Genomic DNA, 12,065 nt, shown 5'->3' on the forward strand with positions numbered 1-12,065 from the left:
AATTTGTAGGATACAGCTGAGGCTATGCTTAGAGGAAAAGGCATAGCCTTAAATACATATATTAAACAAGAAAAAGGCTTAAAATCAAGAAACAGTAACATATATCAAAAGTTAGGATAAAATAGCTGTTAAGCTCAAATTATAAGGAAGAAAATAATAAGTATAAAAGCAGAAATTAATGAATCAAAAACAAATATACAGTATAGCATCAAGAAAGCCAAAAGTTAATCTTTTCAAAGGTTAAGAAAATGACATCCCCTGACAAGACTGATCAAGGAAAAAAGAGGGATGGAAAAATAAGCACTGTGAGGAATTAAAAAGCAGACATCATCAGAGATGTTACAGACATTAAAAGTAAGAGAATAGTACAAACAACGTTGTCAGTCACTTTGAAAGTTTAAGTGAAATGCATAAATGCTTTCATGCTACCTACTAAAAGATAATAAAGAATAAAAAAACTTAATAGTTCTATACCTATTAAAGACTACAAACCTGCAAATTCAAACCTTCCAACAAAGAAATAGGCCCCAACGACTTTATTAATGAATTCTACCAACCACTAGAGAAAAAATGAAGACTGATATTTATATAAACTTTTCCAGCACATAGACAATGAGTTCCCAATTCATTTTATGCACATACAATCATGATTTTTTAATAAGAAAGTAGTTATAAAAACGAAAAACTATAGGCCAATCTTTCTCATAAAACTATTTTTGAAAAATACTAATAAATGTTTTCTTTGGTTTCTGAGGATTTTTATTCCTTACTTTCATAGTTTGACATTCCTAGGTGTATTTCCTGCGCTGGGGTTCATCGAGGTACTCTAATTCCTTTTATTAAGTAAAATTCCCTTCTTAAGCCAAAATACATAAAAATAAAATCAAGAGAATTTCTAGTTTAAAAAGACTGACTGTATGCATTTATCTTCTCTCTTTCCTGAAGTCCTTTTAAATGACAGCATAGATACTTTAAATGAAATGGACACATGAAGACAAAGAAAATGGAAGAGGAAACATCCATGGACAAGTGATTGCAAACAAATTTGGAAGAAATAAAGTGAATTGAGGAGTGGTAACTGAGTTAAAGAAGAGGCTGCAAAGCTCTGAGAAGTTATCCTATTTGCTACATCAACCCCTGAAAACCTGAACTCTTCAAAGCTTCAGATACTAAAGAAAGTGGAACTAAGAAACTGGGAAATGATTCAAAGTCAGTATAAAGAGTGGTTATCACAAATCCAGCAGCAGACTGGAGGGTTATTTGCTGGAATAACTGAATGGAGGAAACTCCTAAAGAGGAGAACCAAACATAGTGGATGGTGGAGGTGAAGTGTGGAACAGAGGGTAAGTGTATTAATAAAAATTCCACATTGTAAACACTAAATCTCCTGGGCTATTTATGCATCCCTAGTTCCATAACACCTGCAACTCACCATATACCTTTCCAGGCTTCACAGAAAAGACCTCCGTTGCTACTGACATGGAATTTTGTCAAATGCATGTATGCAGAATGCCTCATCAGTTTTCTAACACCATGAACTTACATGCATACAAATAAATCATTATGGATTGTAAGATAGATGAAAAAAATTGGCAACAAGAAATATAGAAGTCAAAACAAACAAAAAAAGAATGCAGAATAAAGAAATAATGCAGAGTGTATTAGTTTTCTACTGCTGTGTAACAAATTACCACAAACTTAGCAGCTTAAATAGCACTCATTTCAGATCACACTTTTATAGGTCTTAGAAGATCAGGAATAGCATGATTAGGTTATTTGCTCAGTGTTCCACTAAGCTGAAGTCAAGATGTCATCCTGAGTGGGCTCTTGTCTGGGTGCTCTAGGGAAGAACCTGCTTCCAAACTTACTTAGATTGTTGAAAAAATTTAGTTCCTTGTGGTTTCTGAAATGAAGTTCCTATTTTCTTGCTAGCTGTCTGCCAATGGTTGCTGTTAGCAACTCAAGATTATCCTCATGGCCCACAGACCTTGCCATGTGGCATTCTTTCATCTCCAGAGCTAGCAATGAAGAACTTCCCATGAATAAAATTTCATTCATTCTTTAAATCTTTCACCAGGAGGAACTTGATCCTTTCAAAAATCTCACATAATTATGTCAGGTTCACCCAGGACAATTTTTCCTTAAAGTCAGCTGACTTATGACCTTAATTATATCCTCAAACCTAATCACAGCAGTACCTAGAGAGTGTTTGATTGAAAAACGGAGAAAATATATATGTACAACATTGGACAAAAAACTTGAGATTCCTCTAAGAATTGTGTCTACCATGTAGAGTTCAGAACAAAACCTTATTAAAGCTATGATTGAAATTTTCAGAGGATTAATAGGATATTTTGCATTCATTAAAAAATTACTGTATGCCATGAAAAAGGAATAATCAGAGAGCAAGAAAACTCTTAAAATTAAAATGAAAGCAAAATTTTTTTAATTTATAGAAAGATTGAAAGATAAAGGAAAATAAAATTTTTAATAAAATAACAATCATGTAAAAGGCATGTAAAAGAATTAAAGTAAATAGAAAATGTCTATAAGTGAGAAACTAAGAAATAGAATATTAAGAAAAAATCATTTAAAAAATTAGAGGTGGTTTTGCCTTTGAGTACAACTATGTTGGTGCAAAAGTAATTGCATGATGGTTAGTGAAATTGAACATTTTTTCATATACCTGTTGACTAATTTGTACGTCTTCTTTTGAGAACTATCAGGAACTTACCCCACTTTTAATTTGATTGTTTTCTCCCTAAGGAATTGTATCAGTTCTTTATATATTTTGAATATTAAGCCCTTATCAGATGTATAGTCTGCAAATATTTTCTCTCATTTCATTGGCTGCCTTTTCATTTTGTTTCTTGTTTTCTTTGCTACTCAGAAGCATTTTAGTTAGAAGCAATCCCATTTTTCTATCTTTACTTTTATTTGGAGTCACATCCAAAAATCATTGCCCTGATCAATGTCATGAAGCATTTTTCCTATGTTTTCTTCTAGTAGTTTTAGTTTCTGGTCTCGCTTTTAAGACTTTAATCTAGCTTGGGTTGATTTTTTTGTATGGCATGAGATAAGGCTCCAAATTTATTATTCTACATGTGGATATCCAGTTTTTCCAACACCATTTATTGAAGAGACTAGCCTTTCTTGGTGGCTTTATTGATGATCATTTGACCATAAATGTGTGGTTTTATTTCTGGGCTCTAGATTCTATTCCATTGATCTATATGTCTGTTTTTATGCCAATATCATGCTGTTTTGATTACTATAGATTTGTAGTGCAATTTAAAATCAGATAGTGTGATGCCTCCAGCTTTTGTTATTTTTCTCAATATTGCATTGGCTAGTCAGGGTCTTTTCAGAATTTTTTCTATTTCTGTCAAAAATGCCTTTCGAATTCTGAATGAGATTGTATTGAATCTGTAAATTGCTTTGGGTAGTATGAACATTTTAACATTAATTCTTCCAATGTATAAACATGGGATATCTTTCCATTTATGTGTGTCCTTTTCAATTTCTTACTTCTGCTAATGTTAGGCTTAGTTTGTTCTTTTTCTAGTTTGTTGAGGTGTAAAGTTAGATTGTTTATGTGAGATTTGACTTCTTTTTTAATGCAGACACTTCATGCTATAACCTTACTTCTCAGAAGTGCTTTTGCTGCATCCTGTAAATTTTGGTATGTTGTGCTTCCATTTTCATTTGCCTAAATATATGTTGTATTTTATTTTTGATTTTTGATTTGCTCATTGGTTGTTTAGTCATGTGTTGTTTTATTTCCACACATTTACAAATTTTCAGTTTTCCTTCCTGTTATTCTAGTTTTATATCATTGTGGTCAGTAAAGGTACTTGACATGATTTCAATCTTCTTAAATTTTTTAAGACTTGTTCTGTGTACTAACATATAATGTATCCTGGAGAATATCTCTTTTGTTACCATTTGCATAAAATCTTTTCATACCTTCACATTCAGTCCGTGTGCCATTAAAGTGAGTCTCTTTATAGGCAGCGTATAGTTAGATCTTATTGCTGTTTTTTTTTCCATTAAGCCACTCTGTGTATTTTGATTAGAGAATGTAATCTTTTTATACAAGGTAATTATTAATAGGTAAGGACTTACTGATGCTATTTTGTTAATTGTTTTCTGACTATTTTTCCTTTTTTTTTTTTTGGTCTCTTGCTGTCTTCCTTTCTAATTCTCTGTAGTGGCATGCTTCTACCCCTTTCTCTTTACCTTTAGTGTGTCTACTACAAGTTTTTTCTTTGTGGCTACCATGAGGCTTACATAAAACTTCTTGTGGTTATAGAAGTATATTTTAAGCTGATAACCTAACTTTGAATACGAAAGCTCTACATTTTAACTTCTTTTCCCTCACATTTTATGTTATTGACATCACAATTTACATCTTTTATATATTGTGTATCTATTATCAGATTATTGCAGTTATAGTTATTTTTAATATTTTTTTCTTTTAACTTTTATAATAGAGTTAAAAGTGGTTTACTCACCACTGTTACAGTATTACAGTATTTTAAATTTGGCTATATTCTTACCTTTGCAATGAGTTTTATATTCTCATATGTTTTCATGTTGTTAGTGAGCACCTTGGAAGTTCTTCAACTTGAAGAACTCTCATTAGCATTTCTTATAAGGCAGGTCTAGTGGTGATAAACTCTCATAGCTTTTGCTTGTGGAAGTCTCTTTATATTTCCTTCATTTCTACAGGGCAGCTTTGGTGGGTATGGTATTCTTGGTTGGCAAGGTTTTTTTTTTTTCTGTTAGCACTTTGAAGATATTATCCCACTCTCTCCTGATCTGCAAGGTTTCTGCAGAGAAATTTACTTATAGTATTCTGGGGAGAAGAAGAAAGTCTGTGTGTAGTGAGTTATTTTTTTCTTGTTGCTTTCAAAATTCTCTTGTCTTTGACTTTTGATGATTTGATTCTAATGTGTCTCATTAAATAATTCTTTACATTTATCTATCTCAGTTTTTATGCTTAGTGATCTGGATGTCACTTCTCCAGATTTAGAAAGTTTTCTGTCATATTTCTTTAAATATGTTTTCTGCTATTTTATCATTTTCTGCTCCTCCTGGAGCTCCCATAATACATACATACACATATATATATATATATATATATACGTATATATATGTATATATGTATATATATATATATATATATATGTATATATGTATATATGTATATATATGTATATATGTATATATATATATAGTTTGCTTGATAGCCCTTTGCACTTTTTCATTCCTTTTTCATTTTTTTCCTCTGATTACATACTTTCAAATTATCTGTCTTTAAGTTTGCTAATTTTTTCTTCTGCTTGATTTAGTCTGTTGTTGAAGCTCTCTATTGAATTTTTCAGTTCCATCATTGTGTTCTCAGACCAGAACATCTGTTTGGTTATTTTTTATGGTTTCTCTTTGCTGAATTTCTAATTTTGTCTATGTACAATTTTTCTTAATCTAGGCACTTCATGCAATAAACTTTCTCCTAAAAGTGCTCTTGCTACATCTCATGAGTTTTGATATGTTGTGTTTCCATTTCCATGTACTGTTTTACTGATTTCTCTAGTTTGTCAATCTGTATTTTCTTGTAGCTCACTAAACTTCTTTATGATGGTTATTTTGAATTCTTTGTCAGGCAGTTTGTAGATTTCCATTTCTTTGTGGTCAGTAACAGGTGTATTATTTTGTTCCTTTGGTGATGTAATGTTTCTCTGATTATTCATCATTTTTGTGGCCTTGCATTGGTGTCTGCACATTTGAAAAGGTGGATACTTCTTGAAGTCTTTATGGACTGGCTTCAATAGAGAGTCTTCCACCAGTAAGTCCATCCAGAGGTACTGGATAAGCCAACTAGTGGGGCCTATGTGTGGGGTTCATACTGGAGTCTTTGAAGAGGTTGGCTTGGTGCCAGGGTCAGTAAGTCAGCAGGCCTGGAGCTTGAATCCACAGAGTTGAACTTGGTGCCTATGTCCAAGGAGACCAACCTGGTGCTTGGATGTACAGGGGCTGGCCTAGAACCTGGGTCTACTGAGGCAGACATGGGTCTCGAGTTCATCAGGTGGGCCTGGACCCTTGATCTGCAGGGGTAGGCCTGGTGACTGAGTCCATGAGGGTGGGCCTGAGTTTTGGGTCTCCTAGGACAGACCTGGAGACTGAAAATAAAGGGGCAGGATAGGGTCTCATGTCTGCTGGCACAGGTCTAGAGTCTGGGACTGCAGGAACAGGCCTGGACCCTAGGTCCAGTGGGGTACTGGCCTGGAGCCTGGGATTGCAGGAATGTTCTGATGGTTTGGCAGGTTTAGAGCCTGAGGCTACAAAGGCAAGACTAGAAACTCAAACTTCAGAGGTAGGCCTGGAACTGGAACAGGCCTGGTGTTTGAATCCACAGAGCAGAACTGGATCCTTGGGCCACAGGGACCAGCCTGGAGCCTGGCGCCATGAGGGTGGCCTAATATTGGGGTTCTCTGGGGCAGGTGTGGTGCTGGGGTCCACGGCAAAGTTTGGTGCTCACTTCACTCCGTCCCCCACATTGTGTATGGTATCTCTTCATGCTATGCTGTCTGGGGCTGGGGAGGGCTAATGTGGATAAGTGAAACTATCCTTCATACCCTACTTAATGCGTATTTTCTTATTTCTGTGTTCTACTCAGGTACTGTACTCTCTCACCTGGATTCCCGAAGCTAGTGTAAAGGTATTTTCATGGGTAGATAGTGTTCAAAGTGATGTTTCTGCCAGTGGATGAGCTCTGAAATATCTTTTTCTACCATCTTGCTGATATAACTACAACTTTATTCCTTCTTTAATGGGCAAAATTGAATAAAACCACTAAGAGCAAGACCAAATGACTAGGAAAATACTCATTCACGAGTGTAAAATAAATTTCTCCAGCTTACTATATTAGTTATTCATGGATTACAATGTATGGAGTTCCACATTAACAATAAAATTTAATATTAAATAGAATACTTTCTCCTTCTATCCTGCTGTGTAACAAAGAGAAGGATATTAACTAAATCAGCATTAAAAAGAATATTATAGGTTATTAATAAATTAATATTTATTGAAAATGCCTAGGGAACATATGCATTGACAGTTTAAGCTTTAGCATTTATGCTTTCAAGCAATTCTACTTATAAGTTTGGTTTATGATATTTCTGAAGTTCTCATACTTAATGAATAAATGTGATTCAAGATCTCAAACATGTAATATAACATCTTGCCCTTATTTTCTTAATAACTTTTAGATGAAAGAAAATAATACATACTTCTCATTAGATTGAAATCTCCCTTTTGTGCTGTTAGTGCATAGTTTTTGGCTATGTTTTAAAAGAATGGGATTTACAGGAGACGAAGGTTGCAGTGAGTCGAGATGGTACCACTGCACTCTAGCCTGGGCGACAGCGAGACTCCGTCTCAAAAATAAATAAATAAATAAATAAATAAAAATAAAATAAAATAACGGGGTTTTAACCATATGTACTCAGCAACTTGTGAGTTATAAACTTAGGAAATATAATACCATAGTGCCTATTTCTCAGAGAGATTTCATCCAGGAATAACTCAGATAGAAAATTCTGCATTCAGAACCAAACTTTGCCTCCACTTACCTAGGCACAATCCTCCTTCGATTAATGTTCACTTAAATTCATAAAAAGAAAAAAAGTGATGCACCTGGGCTTCCCTGATTCTGAGATTTCTCTTGATTTCAAATAGGAAATAGATTTTTAATATCTTATTGTTAGAAGCCGGGATATGAGCTACAGACAATCAAATGTCATATGTATATTTCTGCAGTTTTGCCCTCATGTTTTGAATAACGCAAGATTACTTAAGACTTCAAGTCTATTTTTTGCACAAGGGAGATTGTTAATAATCCCAGTAATTTATAGGAAATGCTGAAACAACCACATTTAGCTCTATGTAATGAGATTAAACAAGCTCTCAATTTTCAACTCTATTAAAATTACTTCACTAGTAGCCACAAAGGGTACCTCAGAGCCAGTGAAAAACTTTATATCTCTCTTACCTGATAGTGTCCATCAGTTTACTACTCTAAAAACTAACCTTTAGTGTTAAGAAGTATGCTTTCTACGTAAATCCAGCTCTAAGCCAAGTCTCTTTCATATTCTCCTACCCCATTTCACCTTATCTCAATCATCCCACCTATATAGAAATTATTGATCTTCCTTTATATTACCAAAATTCAAAGCACTGGGAAGAGGATCTGGCAGGATTTCTATCATGATATTGATTAGCAGATTTAACTCCATTTTGTAGTATTAGGTAGATGTTTCTTCCCTTATCAAATTTCTCATCTTGATATTTCTCAAAGACAAAGGAGAAGAGGTCTTTGGTCAGGGATTCATATATGACAAAGATACAATCACAACAAACTCCAACTGGCCTACAGCTTGGTAAAGAGATATTGAAGAATCAGTAGAATTTAAACAATAATCAAAGAGATGGGAGGACATTTCAGCAATAGGATGCAGGTCACCATGTAGTAATATTTAGCAATGAATACCCAGTTTTCAAGATGGTTTATAATCATGTTTTTATTTAGAAAACTAGAAAGATCTAGAGATATAAATAAAAGCTGTTGCCATATTTACCGTCCAAACCATTTTTCTTCTTATCACTAGATCTGCACATTACCTGTATAAAGAACTGTATGATCTCTTCCCAAAATTCCTACTGGTAATTTCATGTCTATTATATGGGCATGAAAGAAGAATGACTAGAACTCAGGTAGAATGTATGATTCTCACCATTACCAGAGACACCTAGCTGCCCTGAATGGGTGCTGTATGTTGTGAGGATGAGACTATAGTGAAGGTTTCAAGTTAGAGATAATGATGAAATCCAGGAAATGAATGAATGATCAAGAGAATGTCTATAAAATAAAGCCAAGGTATACATTTATAAGACAGAACATGCCCAAATGTCATGTCTTAAGAGTTAGAGGATGAAGATCAAGATTGAATGACAGAATTAAAAAATCAAATGTATCCAGAATCCAAACTGAATAAGCATCATCGAAGTATGGAGTAGGGAAAGAGTGGTATTAAATTAATATCTTGAACACCTGCTGTGGGAAAGCTTCAGGTGACAACAAGTATGTGTTGCAGAGGTGGACTATAATGATGTAAAGAAAAAGCACTAAGAATGCATCTAACTCCTGGGCCAATCCTAGAAAATTACCCCCACCATCACATATATATATATACATACATATATATACATACATTATATATATATATGTGATGGTGGGGGTAATTTTATATATATATGTATATATATATGTATATATGTGTATATATGTATATATATGTATATATGTGTATATATGTATATATATGTATATATGTGTATATATGTATATGTATGTATATATGTGTATATATATATGTGTATATATATATATATATGTATCTCTTCATTACAATAGATTCCAATAGATCCATTCATCAAATGGATAAGATGAAGACTGTCCCATGTCTTAACCAAAATGGTCCTTGAAAACAAATTTCCAAATTTAAAAAAAATCTGGTAAGTAGCTTTAAAGCTATACAATTAAATTCTTGAATGTTCTTAATTCAAAAGTTTGGGCTTTTGTAATTAACCTTGATGAACCATATTATAAAATATCTTATGGGCCTCTGTCTTAGTTTTCTATTGCTGTGTAAAAAACTACCACAAATAAAGCAGCTTAAAATAACATTCATTTATTAGCTCACAGTTCTGTAGGTCAGACACTTGGCAGAGCATGGTTGGGTTCTCTGCTAAGGTTGAAAAAAAGGTAGCATCAGGCTGCATTCTCATTTGAAGTTCAAATCCCTCTTTAACCCTATCCTTATTATTGGCAGAAATAAATCCTCTGTGGCTATAGGCCTATAGCTTCTGCAAGTTTCCTGGTATCAGCTAGCAATACATCCAGCTCCAAGAGCTGCTCTTTGCCCATACCTTGTCCATGTCTACCTCTACTACAAAACCAACAGTAGAGAGCCTCCCTGATGATGAACACCTCTCACATTTTTAATCTCTCTACTTTAAAAGGGCTCACTCATGTGGTTAGCTCAGGCCCATACAAATAATCTCTTTATTTTAGGGTCAATTGAGATTTTAATTGCAGTTGCAAAATCTCTTTACAACTGTACATAGATTAGTGTTTGATTCAACAACCAGAGGCCAAGAACCTTGAAAGGAAAGCTTCGGATTTTGCCTGTAACACTTTTTAAGACCAATATCTTGGTACACTATGATAGACTGGCTGGCTCAAACAAAACATAATATCAAATAGGACTAGAAAAATCCATAAATCTAATTATATGTGGCCAATTCTTATGATTTCATCCTCCTGATCAGTAACTTTCAATAACTCCAATGCCTATTAAATATACCATAAACTCCTTAGCTTGTCATGGGAGGACCTCCATAATATTGTCCTAGCTTAACTTTCCACCTATGTTTTCTCCTGTGTTTATTCATGCACTGTGTTTCATTTTTTCTCCACATTCTCTCCTTGCTCTTGTTTCTCCAGTAAGGCCATCATCACTCATTATCTGGCACAAGCCCACCATTGTTTATGAACAAAAACAAAAGGGTAATTGAGCACCATATTTGATAGTTTATACCTACTTTAAAGAACACTTTATTGCCTAACTATAAAGATTAAACTAGAGTAGTATTTGAAGCCTACAATGAATCAATTTATTTAGGCCATAACTCCAATTCTTTCGCCTCTTCAACTAGTTCTCTCCAGTGACCCAAACAGTACATTATTCTTTCAAAACAGAATTTTTCCCCTTACTGCCTTTGCTTACAATTTTCTCTTTCCCTGAGCTGCTCATCCTCTCCATTTCCACTACGAAAAATCCTACTTAATCTTCACTTTTGCCAACAAAAGAATAAGTCCTATTAAATGCTTCCTTCCACCATAAACAGCTATACTAGACAGTTTATATATATAACAATTTTCGGAGAGTGAACAAAAGGCAGCTCAGGGCTGTGATTCTTGAGAAGAGGGAAACAAATAAGATAAACGCAATGATTATCTTAGATTTCTGCCTGGAAGACATTTCTGGACTCTTGCTGCCAGAATGGGAACCCAAACAAAGCCTGGCAGTCTCACAAACTTAAGACAGAGAGTGGAGCTCAAAGATGGTAATATGGCTAAATTTTTCAAGATAGAATACCAAAGAGAAAGGATGTATGCAGTGAAAGTATCCCGGGAATCTGCACGGATTCCCAGGGTTTTTCATAGATTCCTAATCTGTGCCTGCATAAGGAAACGCCACAGGTCATGCTAAGAACTGCCAGAGAAAAAGCAATTGATTAGGAACTATAAGCCAAACAATTTCCAGAGCTTCACAAAGGGCTGGAAGTCTTCTGTGTTCCCACCAGCCAGAGAGGCGAGACAGTGTCAAATACACAGGACATTCCACACAGAACTAGAAGGGTCGTACCTCAGTAATGTGAATAATAAAGGCAACTCTATTCCTTTCCTTTAAAAAATTTTAAAACAAGCCTCAAATAATCACTTCATCCATAAGGAATTATACTGCCTGACAGAAAAAAAATCCCAATGGCGTTTAACTTTTATTTATTTAATTATTTGTTTACTTTTTTAAAGACAGGGCTTTGCTCTGTCACCGAGGCTAAAGTGCAGTGGTGCCATCATGGCTCACTGCAGCCTCAACCATCTGGGCTCAAGTGATCCTCCCACCTCAGCCTTTCAAATAGCTGAGACCACAGGTGCACGCCACCATGCCCAGCTAACCAATGCTGTTTAAAAGGATACAACAAAAATCAGTCAATAGAAATGTACCCAGAGAGGAAGGAAAAATTAAATCAGCAAGACTTAAAGACAGAAATTTTAAATATTAGAAATATGCTTAACAATTGAGAAAAACATAAATCTAATGTTGAAAGAAATAGAAATTATTTAAAGAAAATAATTTCTAGAGATGAAAATATATTTGAAATGAAAATTACATGAATGGGATTTAAAACAAATTAGACACTGAGGAATAGAA

This window comes from Nomascus leucogenys, chromosome 12 (assembly GCF_006542625.1).
Source record: "Nomascus leucogenys isolate Asia chromosome 12, Asia_NLE_v1, whole genome shotgun sequence".
In the NCBI taxonomy this organism is placed as follows: Eukaryota; Metazoa; Chordata; class Mammalia; order Primates; family Hylobatidae; genus Nomascus; species Nomascus leucogenys.